Source organism: Hirundo rustica, chromosome Z (assembly GCF_015227805.2).
Source record: "Hirundo rustica isolate bHirRus1 chromosome Z, bHirRus1.pri.v3, whole genome shotgun sequence".
Taxonomy (NCBI): domain Eukaryota; kingdom Metazoa; phylum Chordata; class Aves; order Passeriformes; family Hirundinidae; genus Hirundo; species Hirundo rustica.
The window spans coordinates 3,684,546-3,703,021 of NC_053488.1; the positions used below are offsets into that span (position 1 = coordinate 3,684,546).

Genomic DNA, 18,476 nt, shown 5'->3' on the forward strand with positions numbered 1-18,476 from the left:
CTCAGCTGCTAGGAGGAGGAATATGAGAGGGAATACCCACTGACCCAGTCTCCTGGGCTCCAGAAGGTTCAGGTCAGCATCTCAGTGGAGCTATGTGTAATGAGGATGGTGATTGTCTGACAATCAGCTGCGGCAATCCGCACCACATTTTAACAGACACATTACAACAGACCAAGGAGAAACCCTCTAGCACTAAGGTAAATGTTCTACACTTAGTAAGCTCCAAGCAGCAGTGTGGTTGTTAGAAGGGTAGAAGTCAAATTGTTGCCAAAGCGACTTGGCTTTCAACTTTCTGCAGATAAAACAAGTCCTGGACTAAAGCCAGAAACACTTTATCTACTGTACCTGATGCCACCTCTTGGTACCGAGACATGCTCTTCACGTACTGCGAATGGACTTTGATCTTCTTTTGACTTTTTAAAATGCATTCAATAAGGAACAAGGTACTCAGGAGCAGCTTAAAGCAGCTGCCTCAATGGGAACTGGTTTTTGAACAACCAGAGAGCCACAGGGCAGGGGAACACCCGATGCACAATACAACCCGCAGCAGAATACAGCCTCTTACCGATCCACAATAAGGAATGAAAAGACACAGAAAGGTCATTCCCTGTGGCACAAACCAACCAAAGTCAGGGAAGTGTTTTACTGCCATACAGAACAATTTCAGACTCTGAAGAGCCCCTATCTAGTTCCCTCTTCCTCCTCCCTACAAATACATATTTTAAAATGAGCCTCTCTCCATGGACACAGGCCTTCTGCAAAACACAGTCCCTCGAATTCCGGACTTACTTTAGTGAGATGGCTCACGTTGCAGGTAAATGGGATACACTAGCTCAGCTGGAAGCTGGCGGGCAAGGCTGGCTTCTCACGTGTCTGTCAGCTCTGCACAGAGGTCAGAGCACAAGCAAGGGCAGCTTCACCTTGGGCTTGTACCACAGCGCTCAGAAGCTGGTGGCTGGTTTCAGCACGTAGGCTGTTTCTTGTAGCAAAAGCACAGGGACAACTGTCTAACAGAGTGCATTGCCTTGAGACAGGGAGAAATCACATCGATTAAACAGTATCAAGAGTCCTTGAGATTTTCATGGTCTCAGCAAGGAGGACAAATACTCAAATAAGTCTGCCAGATGCAGCACAGATGAATAAAACACTGTAAAAAACATAATAATTCACTTAGGAGGAATTAACTTGCGTTTGATAAGTAGGCGTTTAAGTAGCAGTTTTTGCACTTATTTTCACACTTAGAAATACTTCAGCTCATGAAAAATAGAAAGGTGTCATACAAGACACATTTTCTACCCAATCCATTTAAAAAATATTCACAAATGTTGTCAAAACATATGGTGTATATCCGAGTTTAACACTGGCTAATAAAAGGCTCTCTCCTTCAAAATATTTGTTTTTTACCCACAGGGTGACTATGAGTTGTACACAGTATGACAATATAGGTGAACACTTCAGTCTCCAAACAACAAAAACTAGTCAAGATGGTGACAAAACCCAGCAAGCCATACAAACGTGTGCTGAATGTTAATAGCTTTAGCTGTCACGTTAGGTGAAGTTAACTCAGCACTCAGTGGACACTCAGAGGTCAGATACTTGTTCCACTCCCTGCTCCAGAACTTTCCCTACAGAAACTGTGGAGCTCACTCTGGGCTTTGTGAGAGGAGACCTTTGCTTGGTAGGACAAACAACAGACATCTGAGTCTTAACCAGAAATGCACAAAGTTCTGAAAAGAAACAGAATTAACATCCACTCCAACAACCAAGGCTGCTGCCAGAGATGAAACCTCACTGACAGTGCTAGAATTCACCCAGAACGCTTTTTTCCCTCCCATCTGCAGGGAAACTCTTGGACTTCACCTATATAGGGATTCACACCCAGTGACTGAGGAGATAAAGTCATTAACACACCCAAGTTTTGTTTGTGAGGATTTCTTTTTTTCCCCACACATGCCCATGTGCAGGCAGACATAATTCTCTGTTCTCTTACTGTAAAACTAAGCTGCCAAATCTTAGCCCAGATTTAAAAACGTAATGTATTTTCTATAGCTCCAAAGCAGGATGTGCTTTACAAAGCCAGTTGAGATTGGATACTTGATGTCAGGTAAGGAATGGAGGAAGAGGGTGTCATAATAGAAGCACAACAGAAGCACTGGTGTGAAGTTACCTAAAGAAGTGGTTTAAGAAATAAAGAAATCTGGAAAGACCCTCAGCTACCTATTTTCTCCTTTTAACTTTGCTCCATACACCATTACATCCTGTACTTCATCTCTTACCCAGTTATATCCGTTGCTTGTTTACACCACCATATCATAAAATACTGCTGATAAGCAACAACAGACATGATGAATCTGTGCTTCCTTCCTTAAGGCAAGCAGAGATTAGGTAAGGGCATGAAAGTATTTCTTTTGTCTTGCAGTGAAAAGGAACTGCAAAGCAGGGAATGAAACTCAAAGGGATCATTAAACATTATCTTACTTGCTTTGTTCCCAGGCGGGACAGCCTCTCACCTGTTGGTGAGGCACATGATGCTCCTGAGGAAGGCCACTTGCTTACCCCTCTGGTCTCATCTCAGCTGGACAAGCAGAGGAAAGGAGAGAAAGGGGCCTGGAAGCTTTTAAAAGGCAGAAGATATTTCACTAAATATCTTAACCTTTAAAATTCAGTTAAAGATACAGAATTGGTAGGTACTAATAATAACCTTTATGATTCCCAAAACTGTTTAGTTGCTAGATTTCAAGTGACAAAAGCAAGTATCTGGCAAGATTCCTCTTTGTGCTTCTTCCCCATCCTCACAGAATATGAAAACATTCCCCAGATGTCAGTCATCACTACACACCTTCATGGGTGTAACACAGCTACAGCTAACAACAGGCAGGCTGGTCTGCTGTAGAAGCACGCCAAGAACCTGCATCTTAGGGAATTCCTGTCCCTCACATATCCATCTCCATATCCAGGTCTGAAGGCTGAAGAACCCCTGACTTAGGGACAGACAACATCCTGAGACAGAGTCAGAATGAAAATCAACAACAGAGGTCACATCTTCCTCTGGCACCAAGTCAAACCCTGGACCAGGTCACTTCTTTGCAGCTTGGGCTTTCCCAAGCTTTTGTAATATGAACATTACCTACCTGTCTTTAGGGATTTTCAAGTGGATCCTAGCACCATCTCCCTAGTGACATTCTGAAGTTTATATTCCTAAAGGATGGGAATTTTGGAAGGGCTGTGGTAGAACAGCGTTCAAAATCCAGCACTGTTTGGGAATGATCCTCAACACTCTCCACACACTCCTGGTCATAGCTCTGTGGAAGTTATGTCATTGAACCAAGATGAGAGAAAAATCTCCATCATATTTTCAGCCTAAAGCTCTGAAAACACAATGAATTTATGAACAAGAAGGGATCTTAAAAGTTGCATATTGCTGAGGGTCATTGTCACGGCAATTCTGTTTCCCTTGAGCAACAAGAAAAAAAAGCAGATATGACAGCTGTCTCATCAGATGCTCTGAATCAAGTACTTGAAGAAGAGCTAAAAATGTGCCCATTCTGAATTTACCTCCTGCAAAGCAAACTAATCCAGAATAACTACTGAATGTTCCTGTGCCTTCAAGGGCACCGTGTTCTAGACAAAACAGTACACCACACATTTCAGATGAGCATTTCCAAGGATTCAATCACCGGGAAAATTAAATAACCTCCAAATTAAATGGCCTCCAAGGAAAAGGACAGATTATACCCCAGAGTCCCACCACCAGCTCTCAACAGAACAGCTTTCCCCAATTAAATTTCAAACCCAATCATGGTAAGACATTTGTCAGTGTCCCTAAGAAACAAAGCAGTTTGTCCTAGCATAAGGAAGACAAGGGGAGGACAAGCAGGGCACTGGCAGTGCTGGTCAGGATGTTGTTCTCCTCTGAAACTTACCCATGGCTTGCATACACAGCAATGAACATTGATCAGGAACTCTACCAAAGGCAGCACAGACAAATGACAATATTTCTGGAACCATAAAACGGTTTGGCTTGGAAGGGACATTAAAGATATCTAGCTCCAACCCTCCTGGCATGGGCAGGGACGCCTTTCATTAGACCAGCTTGCTCCAAGCTCCATCCAGGCTGGCCCTGAACATTTCCAGGGATGGGGCACACAGAACTTGCCTGGGCACTCTGTTTCAGTGTCTCACCACCCTCACAGTCAAGATTTTTTTCCCCTAATATTTAATCTAAATCTACCATCTTTCAGTTTTAATCCATTCCCCCTTGTCCTGTCACTACACTTGTAAAAAGTCCCCCTCCATCTTCCTTGTAGGCTCCCTTCAGATACTGAAAGGCAGCAATTAAGTCACCTTGAAGCTTTTCTTTTATAGATTGAACAATCCCAATTCTTTCAGCTTTTCCTCATGGGACAGGTGCTCCTTCCCTCTAACCAACTTGGTTTCTCTTCTCTGGATCCTCTCCAACAGTTCCATGTCCTCCCTGTGCTGGGAGCCCAGAGCTGATGCAGCTCTGCAGGTGGGGTCTGAGCAGAGCAGAGCAGAGGGGCAGAATCCCCTCCCTGGCCCTGCTGCCCACACTGCTCTGGATGCAGCCCAGGACACGTCTGGCTCTCTGGGCTGGGAGTGCCCATGGCTGGGTCATGTCCAGCCTCTTATCCACCCATATTCCTGTCCTTTCTGCCAAAAAATAAGCAGCGAGGCTCTCCTTACAATATTAATACACACTCACTCCACATACAGAACACCACTGCCCCTCGCCAAAACCTTAAACACTAGATTTTCATGCTCCAGCTCACAGATTTTAAGGCTGTAGTTTAACAATCTTTCAAAGTAGATTGGGGAAAACACACGTGTGGCACAGCATGATTGCCACTGTATGTTCCTCTTGAACTGCTAAAGAATGTCACCAACACATAAAGGTCCATCTACCCACACAGTGCATAAAACATGAAGGTCACTAAGCAATGTCAACCTCAACCAATTCCGCCTGAAAAGTTGTAGGCTCTCATTTGCGAGGGCAGCCAGCAAAAGGCAGGGGAGGGAGAGCACAGAGTGGAAATGCAGATGAAAAAGTACCAGCACAAGCTTTGCAACACTGCTTTATCATCTCAGCCTCCAGGTCACCACGGATGAAAAATCGCCAGTTTAATTGTCGTCCCACCACCGCTTCTGCCGAGCAGAATTTGACTTCTGTGGGACTGTCCGGGGTGTTGCAGCAGTTCGCAAATAGTTTGTGCACCACAAAGAGAAACCGACCAGGCATACACGCTTTAATACTCCTTCGACATTTAAGTACTGCTATTCAAAAACAAATCACCACTTCAAGCCACAGGTAGCCTCCTATTTAGATATATTTTAAATAGCCCATTAGATTGTAAATCCAAAACCTACACAGTAACACAAACCTGATCTGATTTCACTATTTTTTTTAAGAGGAAAGGAAAAAACTAAACAAAACAAAAAACAAAACAAAACAAAACAAAACAAAAAAAAACCACAAAACAAAAAAACCCCAAACACACACACACCAAAAAAAAAAAAAAACAACCCAGTATTAAAGACTTACAGGCTGTTAGTCCACCGTTTCTCTCTGGCACACGGTGCATTATTTAACTGCAATGCCTGAAACAGTAACTTGACCTCTCTGGGAAGGTGGGCGGTATTATTCAAGCTGAAACATTAGAAACATGCATAATTACTCTGGGTATTCGCCACACATTCTTTCACCCGTAAACCAATATGAATGGAAAAGTCACACTGACACTCCAGGCTTAGATCATATCCCAACCATCAATTACAAAGATTTTTTTCATGAGTTATCAGGAGAACAAAATTTCTTTGAGAGAAATTTTCTCTGGACTTAACCGTGCATATGTTAGCAAGATAAAATGTCAGCGCTGCCAGCTCAAAGCCAAGACTTCAGTGGGTTAAACCATGAATTTTGAGCTTTCTGCCCCACCACTGACAATGCTGTAATTTCGTTGCCCTTCAACCCCACAAACCCATTGCATCCATTCATGTGGCACTTCCGAGGATGCCTGCTGTAGCACCAGCCACTTCCCATCGTTCATCATCCAACCATTCCTGCAGCGTGATGCCTCACACACCCGTGTGGTGTTTGCCTGCTCCTCAGCAAACCCCAGGACCCTTGGCAGAATCAGACCATCCATAGGGCTGGGTGGGATAAGAACCCACTAGAAGGTAAACAGATGAAGCAGAAAAGAGACCATGTTTGTTCCTGACTCCAGAGGCATCCACAGCTCACACCACAGCTGCCTGTGCTTACAGCAGTTCCCCCTTCACACCAAGCATACCAGGTGTCCCCTGCAAACAGCCTTGTCTTCCCTTCAAGGATAAAGCAGCATTCACCTTTCAGGTTTTGGGTGGCAGAACCACAAGAAAAATTAATTACTGCAAGCCAATATCCACAGCTGGAGCTGTGAATTGTACAATTTCAGTACTTTTAAGGCTTTCAGTACTTTTTAAGACTAACATCACAAATTCTTTTTTTCTAAGGGGGAGAAAATGCTGTTCATGACTGAAGAACTGCGTCAACTAACAGCCTTCTCTAGCTAAGGTCTCATATTCCTCAAAATCATGACCTAGCTGCACTCGTGACCAAATGAGATGCAGAAATATCTATAGCTGTTCTGAACCCAATTGCCCCTGAACTTATTTTTATACCAACATCTACACGTTGCTGCTCTGGGCAACTGACTTGACTTAGCCCCTTGCTACAATGGAATTTCCAGAGTTCTTGATTCAGCCCACTTCACTCTTGGTGCTTGGCACAGATGTATGTGGAATACAAGGTATTCATTCCAGCTAATTCCCCAGGTTTTAGGGACATCTGGAACACTGTTCCAGCAAAGATACATGAACAGTTCCAGAATCATCCTTCTGTTCTGTTTTTCAAGCAGTCCAGCTCCCTGCATCTCTAGTTCATCATTATATACTTCCAAAACTTTGGAAAACGTGGCAATGCACACAGTGAAGTACCTGTCGATATTTTAAGTCAGATTTTGTAGTATCAACAATGTGTGTTCCCTTTATACAGGATAACCATGTATGTCAGGGAATACAAGTTGCAACAGTAATCTCATGGAAAGTAAAGCTTCAGGGCAGTATTTTCCACATGCACTTGAAATCTCGAGATATGAAAATTGGTCCATGTTATTTTGACCATAAAACCAGAACCTTCTGGAGATTTTTTGTTAAGTTTTAAATACGTTTTTGTAGACAATGGTTTATGCAGAGTGTAAAACCTGTGTACTTTCTCACACGTTTGTCAAAAGTGTGGACAGCTTTATTTTGAAGATTCTCTCCCTCCTCCACATAACCAGAAAAGAATTAAAACAGGACAGAGCAACCATCTTAAGCCTTACCTAAAATATCTATTCAAAAGGCCTGAGGTATGCAATGAAAATGCTTTAAGTCAAACAAAAGTGGCTTGTGGTACAGAGAGGAAACAGGACAAAGATCTCAGTTTGCATCAAATGTTGGTTGCAATCATTCAATTGCCACTTGTTTAAGGGCAGGAATTTCTCCAGTCTGTTTCAGTATTTGCGATTCCAGCAAACACAAATAAAGGGAAAAGTCAGCATTATAGTTTAAGATTCCAATTTCAAAGTAGTTTGATAACAACCTTCCCCAAGTCATTCTCCTGGGAAAGAGTTGCTAGAGAACAGAGCTAATTAGGGCTTGTCAGTTAAGCTCTCTCTCCTGCTTTGTTCAGAAAATCTGGACAAATAGCTTATCCATGGATAGACCTGGGGGCCTCTCACAAATATTTTGTATTCCACAGCAAGCTTAGACACATTGCATAAACATCTGGAGTACGCACTAGAAACACGAACACCTCCCTGCTCTGCCCTGCAGCGAGTGTCTTCATGACACTTTCATCAGCAGTCACAGAAATAAGCCAGTATTATTGTGGGCTTCCTTCCAAAAAAATGTTGTCATGTATAGCCCTGTCTGTACCCACATGAGGATTTAGGGTAAAAGGGAGGAGGGATAATTCAGGTGCGTAAACAAGAGTTCCAGTCTTCCTTCTCCATACTTAAGTTCTGAGAAAAAGAAGGAAAGAAAGAGCCTTGTATAATTATTAAAAGAGAGACTATTTCCAGAATGATTGTAGACTAAATTGCTTTGGGGGGGAAACGGCAGTAAAAACAGATATGTTCATATTTTCCCTGGAGGTGCAGTCCGGTTTGGAAGTGCTCTTAGCATACAGAAGTTAAGGAAAAAATCATCCTGAGGTACTCTGGCACCAACCCAGACCAAGGGCACAGAGAAAACCACAGACTGTGAATGAAACAGGGGCTCCTACAAAACATCCCTGCTCTGTTGACCGTGACAGGGCCCAGCACCAATAAACCAGTTGGATAAACCAGTTGCTCATAACAGAGCAGATACTTTGATACCATATTTCAGCGTAGTTGTACTGGAGCCAAGAATCCCCTTGCGCTGGAAGCCAAGCTATATATAAGGAGGGAAATGCACACAATTCTCTCTAGCATGCTTTCCCCAAACTCCTAGAAAAGCAACATCTGTGCCTTCAGATTCACTGCAATTCTGCAGGCATCTTCGCAGTCTATCAAGCCTAAACACTGAGCTATTTTTTTGTGTATTTATTTTTCAAGTCTGCAGAGCTGCACCTTACCATGTATTACAGCAACTGCATAATAGGTGCAGTCTAGCTACCTCAAAATATTACCAGGGAAACAAAATCTTTCTCTTCACTGCTACTCCACAGGAGAGCACTGAAGGCTTCTCATAAGAAAGACAAAAGCAATAGCAAACAACCAGCGTGACAAACTACCATTCACATTTTACTCCAAGGAGCAGTAATTAGCCATTTAAAAATACACAAAATCCATGCATGCGTTAAACATGAAAGAAGCTGTCCCGAGAGCTAGATGCTCCGAGATCACATTTCAAAGCAGTGCAGTATCATTCTGTTAATCTTTTGGGAAAACCAGCATGGATATTCTGCTGCGATGTAATTAAGGCAGGAATTCCATCCCCTCCATTGTGACCTCCGCAGAAAACCCAGGGGTCAAGACTAGTAGCCTGTATCCTGCTGCAGTGCTAATACAGCTGTACGATAAACAAAAACAAAAAACAAACAAACAAACAAAAAACCAACAAAACCCCCCCAAAAAAACAAAAACCAAAAAAACCCCCAAAAAACAAAAAACAAAACCCACCACCACAAAACAAACAAACAAACCCACACCAACCCCCCCAAAAACCAAAAAAACCAACTCCTGCAACAATAGCACCAACAAGTTTCAGCGAGGGAAAGGGGGGACGTGCAGATACACTGCCACAAAACAGCTTCTACCACAACCCTAAGTGAAAAGTTGTTTTTCTGAAGGTAGTTGCAGAAATTTCATTTTTACTGCGGAAAAAGGTTGACATATTTACTTCTGTGTTTTATTCTCAACAAATATCCACGCTTATCAAAACAGCAGTTAAAGACTTGCTTTCTAAAGCAATGTTTAGTGAACAAAATGAAGCCAAGGGAAAGGCGACTTCTTGCCGTAACAGTGAAGTTCTGCACGGAGAGACGGAGAGTTTCTCGGGGTGGGCCGGCATCAAACCATACGAAGAGATAATCAGGTAGGGCTTTTTCTCATTCTTACCCTCTGCAATCTGAGAACTGTGAAAGAGGACACCACCTAGCAAGAAGGTTGCTAATTAATTCCCCCTCACCCAGGCACTGCAAAGCTCCTAGCGGCAAAGTACCTGCTTATCTGGGAATAAGCACTTGATAGGATTTTAAGAAGGGGCTTCGTTTGTTTTGAAAAATGCCATTAGAAAGACACAATCATCTCAAGGTTTTCTCTATCAGGAGCGAGAAAAAGTGAAAGTAAAGCACCATGGCTCTTGCCTGACTAATTTTGCAGGGGCACCAACCTACCCTGCGGAGTGAGTTTGGTGGGAGGTCAGCATGCCAAAGGCATAGATGCTTTCAAATGCATAATGAGAAGAGATCTCCTATCTCTTTTAGCTGAACAAGTTTCCCTGAAATAAACTATTTCTGAACAAGTTGCAACAGGGCAGAGATGCCTTGCTGTAAAGGCAGGACCAGAACGCAGTCGCAAGTGACATGCCAGTGTAAGACATGGGTAGTTAACACACTTTGAAACCAACGAAGTAAGAACCCTGTTGTTTTAAGTGTCAGTTATCAGGATCAAGGGCTAAAAAAAGATGCTTGGATGTAGCATTAAGGGAGATGAGTCACACGGAAGAAACAATGGAAGAATGCTCCACAGGAGTTCAGCACACTTCTCACCTATGGATCTCAGGCATTCTGCAAAGACTGCCCTGTCAGTACTGCCACAATACAGGTAACAGAAGTTCCAACGGCAAAAGTCAGAACTCTGGGCTGTCATTAGGCGGATACATCCAGAAATCAAGTACTCTCTGAAGCATCTGCACTCAGCTGCAGCATTTTGGAGTGGCAAAGGGACACCACAACCATTCAAAATGTAAACAAAACATCCAGCTGCCTGAACAAAGACTCAATAATCCAACAAACGTTTCTCCTTTTCATTCCATTTATGACTGAGATGTCCCTCATTTTAGCTAGGACAAAAGCCATGGAGTTATTTAAATTCAATAATTATTTTTTTTAATTGATGAAGATAAAGCCATAAACTTGTGCCACACCCATACTAGCTCTAATCTCATTGCCCTTTTCCAGTTACATTAATAGTTCCCAGCACTACTTCTCTTCATCTTTGCTTTACCCAGAGTGAAGCAGGAGCACCAAGACCACATCTTCACAACTACATGAGTACAACCGGGCAACAGGCCAACTGGACAAACACAGGCAATGGAAACGATCTTCCTTGTTGTGTTATCACCCTCTAGATACACAGAGCTCAATGCACTGGAGATGTGCAGCCTAGCCAGCTGTGTTTTCTCACATTTCTCATCCCTTTGTCTCCATCCTTTTCTTTCTACCTACCTACACAGCAATTTCAGCAACCTATTTTCCCCTGTGGGGGAAAAAAAAAATAATTAAAATTTATAGTTTCTGGTCTTACGGCACACAAATTTCATTGAAATCTGAGAAGCAAGAATGTTCTACTTTGTTTGAACCTGAAGACACCTGCAGCTCAGTCACAGGTGAGCAATTCAGAGCCAACAGTAAGAAAATGAAAATGTCAAGGACCAGATACCAGCTTGAAACAAACCAGACTTTGTGCTGGGCAAACAATAGGAATACTATTTGTTTTGCTTTCTTTCCTTCTAAAGCAGGGACCTTCACCGTAAGATACATAATTCCAGGTTAATGAGTCCCTCTCCTCGATCTCCTGTCTGACAGGCTGACTGGCTTGAAGCCCTTCTTTGGACAAGAAATCAGGAAGAAGTCATTTAAAAGACCCTGAAGATGCAGCAGGCTGGATCAAAGAACGCTGATCCAGAACCCAGGCTGGATAAGCAGCTGTCCGCCGGCTGATTACCAGCTATTTCACACCGAGGCTATTCCATCTGAGGAACATTACACAGAACAAAAGGCATAGTGACACATTTCCTACCACATTCTGTTACTTCTCAAAAGCAATAAAATGCCCCGTTTTTTGAGTGTGAGAATGAGGGCGGGTCCTTCTCTACTTGGAATAAACACACTTGTGCACATTCCTTCCTTTCCCGCTGCCGTACATCCCTACTTGGCTTTGCAGGCTGTTGCAAGATGACTCAGCTTGTTACTGATTAACATCTCATTTTATGTCTTTTCTGTGCGCTCCAGCCCAACTCTTCTCACATCCATCAGGCATCCTGACACCAAGCATTTCTTTCCATTTCACCCTCAGGTGTACCAGACAAACACGAACTCAATAGCCCAGAGTTTACCTTGTACCACCAAGCTACTTCTCCCCTTCTCCAGGGCACAAACCCTCCTTCAAGCTACACAGTGCTGCAGCACAAGCCTTTCAATCCCCAAAGGGTTTGGGGAAAGCAGAACAGGGTTTGCCACCCCAGATTTCCATGCCTTCCTTCCCTTCCATGTGGAGTCAGGAAGAGAGAGGCGTCACGTCAGATATCTCCAGATACCTGAGAGATCCTGGTAGCTGAGCCACCATGGAACACATCATCCATTTGTTTCTGGAGAGCAGGGCCTGGCCTTCCCACCCAGAGAGGGTATGTGTGCACACATGGGGTGGGGAATCACTTCAAGGTGACTGAGAAATACGGTACTTCAAATCAGAGAGCAGGGGAAAAAAAAAAACATGTACTTCAGTTTTTGGGTATATGTTTCACCCAAATTCAATTTTTATAGGGAAAAAAACCCAAGCTGTTCCTAAATATTGAAGAGAATGTGTCCATCCTTTGTAATGGGACTACTGTCTTAAATAATCATCTAGAGCCTGTGTGCTCTCATGGAAAAAAAGGAAACACCACCCCCCATTCCCAAGAAGCTTTCTTGTAACAGCTTCTAAAAATTTCTTTTAAAAGATGTTAACTGCCTCACTGCCTCGCACCCTGACCTCCCCCCTCCCACTTTCTCCTCAGGCATCAACACAACCTTAGTCAGCTTTATTTCCTCACAGAGCACATTGCCTAGCTGAAGACCACCTCCACCTGTGCCTGCAGCTCATGCTTCTCCCCCCAGCACTGGCACCTGCACAGACACGTACACACCTGTCCCAAGAACAGCACCCTGCCTGTGTTCCAGGGGACAAAGGAATCCCAGGCACAGGATCGCGCCCCTTCTCTCACTCTGCTCCCACAGCATGGCATTTCCAATAAAATATTTGCAAAAGCACAAGCTGTGAACGCTGCCAAGCCCTGCCTAGGGGGGGGGGTTTACTTCACTGCATTTTTGCATGGCACGGTGAGCACCTGTAACCCCTGCAATTCCCAGAAGCCCTGAGAGCAGTGCACAGGTGAAGTCACGTCTCCACAGTGTCACGACACCTCCGTCTGTCAGAAACAAGGGGCAGAGGAGGAGGCAAGGAGAGAAGTCACTGCCAGCACTGGAAGCTTGTTCGCTGGTTTCAGAATTGTATCAGGAGAAGAGCTAAGAGATCTTTTGCCACCTGCATGCAACTTATTGGCACACCTGACCTAATTTCCAAATGTGATCTCTTACAGTCCGTGCAGTAAAGTACAGTCCATAGCTGTAAAATCAGCACTGTCAGCCTCAGTTTTATTCGGGTTATAGCCAAAAATCACTCCTGTGCAAGGACCACTCCGTCCCAATAAATATCAGACAATATTTACATATACATCAAACCCACAGTTTGGCAAAAAAAAAGTTAATTCACCCAAGAGCGCTTTGATCCTCTGACAAATCATTTCCTGATTAAAGCTGAAACAACAAAAAGGACTTTGGACACCAACCAGCTGTCACACTTGTGTTGTGAGCTTGGCACTAAATCCCACAAAGCCTGGGAGGAAAGATTTAGGTGGTGGGAGGGGAGCAAATGGTCTATTTGCATTCACAGCATGAAAGTTCCTTCTGGGAAGGCAATTCCTTCTCTTGCTACCTATCTGAAGCAAGCCACACAGAACAGGGATCCATCAAAAGTCACCAAAAGGAAAGCAAGCAACTGCAGGGCACTTTGGCAGTACTGAGGTATTGCAAAACTCACTGGATGTACTGCAGCTGGGGGTGTTGTATGTTAGAGGAGCTCTTTGTTTTGTTTTTTATGCTTTGCTCTCCAAGGGTTGTTTAGAAACTGAAAAATTTCCAAGTGCAATGACCCATTTGAAACCTTTAGGCCTGAGCTGAGTAAGAGGAAAACAAAAAAAAGAGCTCAACAAAGATCTGAGACAGCAGCTGGGAAAAGTGAAGGCAGAGCTGAAGTAGTCCTCTCCTTTTTTCCTACTAAAACGAAGCATTCATAGTTACTCGTAGCCATAAAAGAAGAAGTCCTGATGCTAGAAGACTTCTTTCAACATTCTTCACCACATAGACTCTCAGTTATTAATATTCTCCCGTGTTTCTACTGCCAAATAGAACATTTGGCAATTAAAAAGAAACGCTGCTTGGGGGGATGAAGATTAGAAGCATATTTTGCTACATAGTTCTGGTATGATAAACTCTTAATTGAAAAAAACCAAAATAACAACCCTGCAAAACCCAAACATTATTAATCCAAGGTGTTGAAAGAAACAGTCCACAAAACGAAATAATTTTGTCCAAACTTCAGCCCCATTTTAACTGACGTGTTTTATTACCAGGTTTTGAGAAATTGGTTCTACAATGTCATTAAATCAATAGGCCGTAATACACAAAATAAAAAAAAAAAAGAGACTGACTAACCCTTGAGATGCTCTTGGTATCTTGGTGTTTATCAACTTACTTTTACTAGAGATGTCATAAAACTGAACTCCTGAAATCTCTCCTCGTGGCAGACTTGTTACTCTTCTATTTTTTTTCCCCATTAAAACAAGTTTTCTCGGCAGTCGGCTCTCAGATGTGTTGCTTGACCTGCCACCTGCCTACTTCCAACGACATCAGCACCTCCAAACTTCGCAGCACAAAGGGGCCAACTTGATAAAACTCACGCCTGGCACTTTTTGAACCGCCTAACACCAGACCCAGAGCTGACATTACCGCAAGCCTTTCACAGGGCTCTGTTGTGATGCAAATAAACTACAATCCCCAGACACAAAAAAGTCATTAAACCGGAATTAGGAGTTATAAGTAACTGGCAAGCTGAGAGGGGGAAAAAAAAAAAAAAAAGAAAAAAAAAAAATCTGGGTTAAAAGGAGCACTGAGGAAAGACCTGCAAAGAAAGCGTGCAATTACACTCCAGCAAGGACAAGGAAAACAGGTAGGAGGACGGCAGGCTCAGCCGGCTTGGCTCCCACAGCGGGAGCTGTGCACTCACATCACCCTCCTGCCCCCATGAGCCTGACAGACTGTGCCACGCAGCCCTGCCCGTGGGCTCAGAGCACCGACAGCATTTCCACCTCGCAGCCTTTGGCCAGCGGACCGGGCTAATGCCAGCAACGAGCCAGCTCTGTGTGCGACCTGCAGCCGGGGCCAGCCAAGCTCCCGGCAGATCCCCAGCTGCTGACCGAACAGGGAATTGAGCAAACAGGGCAACGGCAAACACTCACATGCTATTAGGTCAGGAGTTAAAATATCTCAATGACCTGCAACTTCCATCGTGAATAAGGGCTGATAAATGCCAGAGCCTTCGTGAGTACAAACTCATCTTAAAAAAAAAAAAAAAAAAAAAGGCAAAAAACCCCATAACAACCATCCAGGCTCTGATGCAATTTCTGTTGCTTCCAATAGATAGCGAGACAAGAGTAAAGAGGGTTTTCCTTCATAATGGAAAAAACAAAAACAAAAACCAAACCCTAAAAAAAAAAAACCCAACTACAAACAAACAACAAAAACACAACACACAAACAAACAAAAAAACCAACCAACTAAAAAAAACCCACCAACCAACCAAAAAAAAAAAAACCAAAATACCCAAACAACCCACAATGATGTAAAACGAAGTTTTCAAGAGGGGGTCAAAGAAACGGATCGATCTAATGGAGACTTCCTAGATCAGAGAGAAGCTCATCACGTCAGCACAGCAAGACAAATTCTTCTCCCTTCTTTGGTGGTAAGAAGCCACGAAGCTAGGAACCTCTTTGTAACTCCAACATCAGCACTTATCACCTCATCCATCAGCACCATCCAGCTTGAGTCCTGACTGGGCCATCCAAGATGAATCGCCAATCCATCATGCAGCACAACAGCCTTCCTTCCACAGTAGCAAACCATAACTCATACAGGAACAGTCCCAACACTGACTGGGGCTATTCCTGACCCAGAACGTATGCAGTCCTGTAACAACCAGCTGTTAATTAGCATGTTAACAACGAAAGGAAATCAAGAGCTATGTTTAAAAAAAAAAAAAAAAAAATAGCCTAGAAGAGTGTTCACAGCTAAGAAAACCGGATTCCTGCAGGAAGCACAGCCCATGGCCAGAGGAGAGGGCAGTGAAGGGGCTAATCCACAGACCCCACTACCCAGCTGCAAGTAAGAGTACTCACTAAAGAGGCACTTCAACATTTGTGCCATGACCCCTGGCCACTCCGTGGTTTATCCCAGGTTGTATTCTGCTGAGAAGACGACCAAAATGCAAGTTCTCAGACACTCAGGGAGAGGACAAGGTCACGCCAACATTCCTTGCCGGAAAAAGTTCTCTCCGCGCACTGCCAAGAAGCGGTGTGTACACCTTTTATTAGCTACACAAACTTTCGCTGCAATGCTGAGCCTTGCACTTGGTACTGAGAATTGTCCAGTGTATCTTCCTTTTTCCATTTCCAAACCAGAACATTTTGTAAGACGGCAACGGCCTAAAAAGTCACGGCAGTCACCCACGGCTGCTGTGTTACAGCTGTGTCTTCCCCCGCTGCCACTTCCAGGCACAAGAAAAGGAATTGCACTGCTGGCTCATTACTCCTGCTCCTGCAACAGCCCCATGAGACAAAGTTCAAAACTAGCAGAAATGTGATGACAGGCTAAAAATGTGAAGCAAAGGACAGTTTCTCAAGAAAAAGTTATAGTTGTCAGATTAGACAGAGGAGCCTGAATTCTGTCAGAGACAGCTCTTTCACTTCTCCCTTTTATTCCTTCCATTTTCTTCTTGGTGACCCCCCCCCCCCCACCCCCTTTTCTGTATTGTCTTAGAGACTTGGATGGAACAGAGCAAGCATTCAGGGACAGGGTGAAAGAGGAGGAGCAGGCACAACTTGATGGGCACTGAACAAAGTCTGCGCTAGAAAGAAAAGTTACAGGAAATAAAAGGAGTCCCGAGAGCTGGGACAGAGGAATAGCAAAAGCATGAGAACAGCCAAGATGCTTCACAGACATGTCTGGGCAAACGTTCAAGGCCACGAGGTAAAACTACCAGAAGCCAGGAGTTACATTATGCTTTTTTGTACTCCAGTAAAACCTACCCGGAACATCTCCCAGGGAGGGACCCACGGGCAACACCACAACTTCCACCCGGTGACTTACTCAGATGGGAGAAACCAGCTGTGTTAGACACCCAGGGCTCCCCTAATCCCTCTTAATCAATAAGCAGCTGGTAATCAACCTGAGTTAAGATGAGGAAATGGGCACAGATGGGTAAGGAACTCACAGGCTTAGTTGTGAGGGTGGCTGGCCAGCACGGACTAGGCTAGAGCCGTGCGCTGAACATGTTTAACCTTCAGTATCACAACCAGCACTTCTAGCAGGGATATTTTCGGCTTCTTCGTATCTCTGCCGTGCAGTCAGAAGCCTTCTGGTTAACGCTCAGAATTATTCACCTAATTCTCCAAAACCAGCAGGAAGTTGATTTCAATTTTTCTGAGAAGACTGTGCTGAAACCCATACCGCCAGGAGCTGCTCGGCTGTCCTGCTCTGGACACGTGATGTTCTCTGTGTGGCAGGCTAAGCAGGTGGGCAGAAGCACCGTTTCAGGCATCAGACTTGAATCTACCTCTGTATTCAATCAAAACCACCTCAGCCACGGTCAGCCTCTTTCTAGCAAAATCCAGGATAACATACTGCAGTTAAATCCGTACCTGAAAGCCACCACTGCTTTAATTAGATTCAGTCAAATCCAGGTCTTTGCAGTCTAGACATGGTTTAGCAAGCGCTTTTATGTGAGTAATTCATTGAGAGAGAACACATGTTAAGTTCTATCTGGAGCTTACCTCGGTTTTGGCAAAGAAATAGCTGGATTTTGACAGGCCAAACACAGCCCAACCTAACTACTCAAGCATCGGTCCAAGGGAAGATTTTACTTGACAAAGCAAGAAGAATGTTCCCCCTTGGGCCTAAATGCTTTTCCAAAGTTTAGCCAGCCACAAAAGGCTTTTCCATTCGGAGCAAGAGCATTAAACAGGACTGTTTTCCAACACAGCACAGACATGAATCTTGAGGCAATACAGAATACAGACTCCATCCCTTACTCTGGCCCCTCCTGCAGTCTCTGTAATACTCTGGGTTTTAGACAAAGGTCCAGAGATTAACAGAAAGGAAAGAGGAAAAGCACATATGGAGTAACTATTGTTTCTGACCTATGGCAGATATACACTGGCCACACACCTATTTACAGCAACTTTATGCAGGAATGTCAGGGCAGCCTTGTGGCTTGACAACTTCTGCACTGAAATCAAGGTGATGAGACACTCCAACAAAGCTGATTTGACTAAGCTGTAATATAGACACAAAATTGCTGTCAGCTGACAGAAGATTGTTAGTGCTCCTAGCTGTGTATAAATACATTATTGCTATTTTTTATTTGCTCAAAGAATCTCTGGCTTAGCCGTAGTAAGACATGGGAAACAGCCCGCTGTTTTTGAAGACAGGATGTGCAGGAAAGCACCTTACATACCCAGCTGGTTCTTCCACAGGGCCCCAGTATCACAGGGCAGACACTCCTCCTCCTTGCAACGAGACTCCCTCAGCATTGATGAAAGACTAGCTGTAACTGGACATTGTGGTAAAAGGAAATATT

At 43.9% G+C, this 18,476-nt stretch overlaps 1 protein-coding gene across 7 annotated transcripts in view; it reads right to left on the reverse strand.

The window, feature by feature from the left end:
• The window catches only part of KANK1 (KN motif and ankyrin repeat domains 1), a 129,443-nt gene that overhangs the window by 100,491 nt on the left and 10,476 nt on the right, over positions 1 to 18,476 (reverse strand). For 5 of the 7 annotated variants that reach the window (XM_040089478.2, XM_040089479.2, XM_058424031.1 and 2 more), the window contains one exon: positions 5,561 to 5,665. The exons of the other annotated variants lie outside the window; for them this stretch is intronic. The gene's annotated coding sequence lies outside the window, so the exon portion shown is untranslated. The remainder of the gene's footprint in view (positions 1 to 5,560; positions 5,666 to 18,476) is intronic. 7 annotated transcript variants of the gene reach the window in all.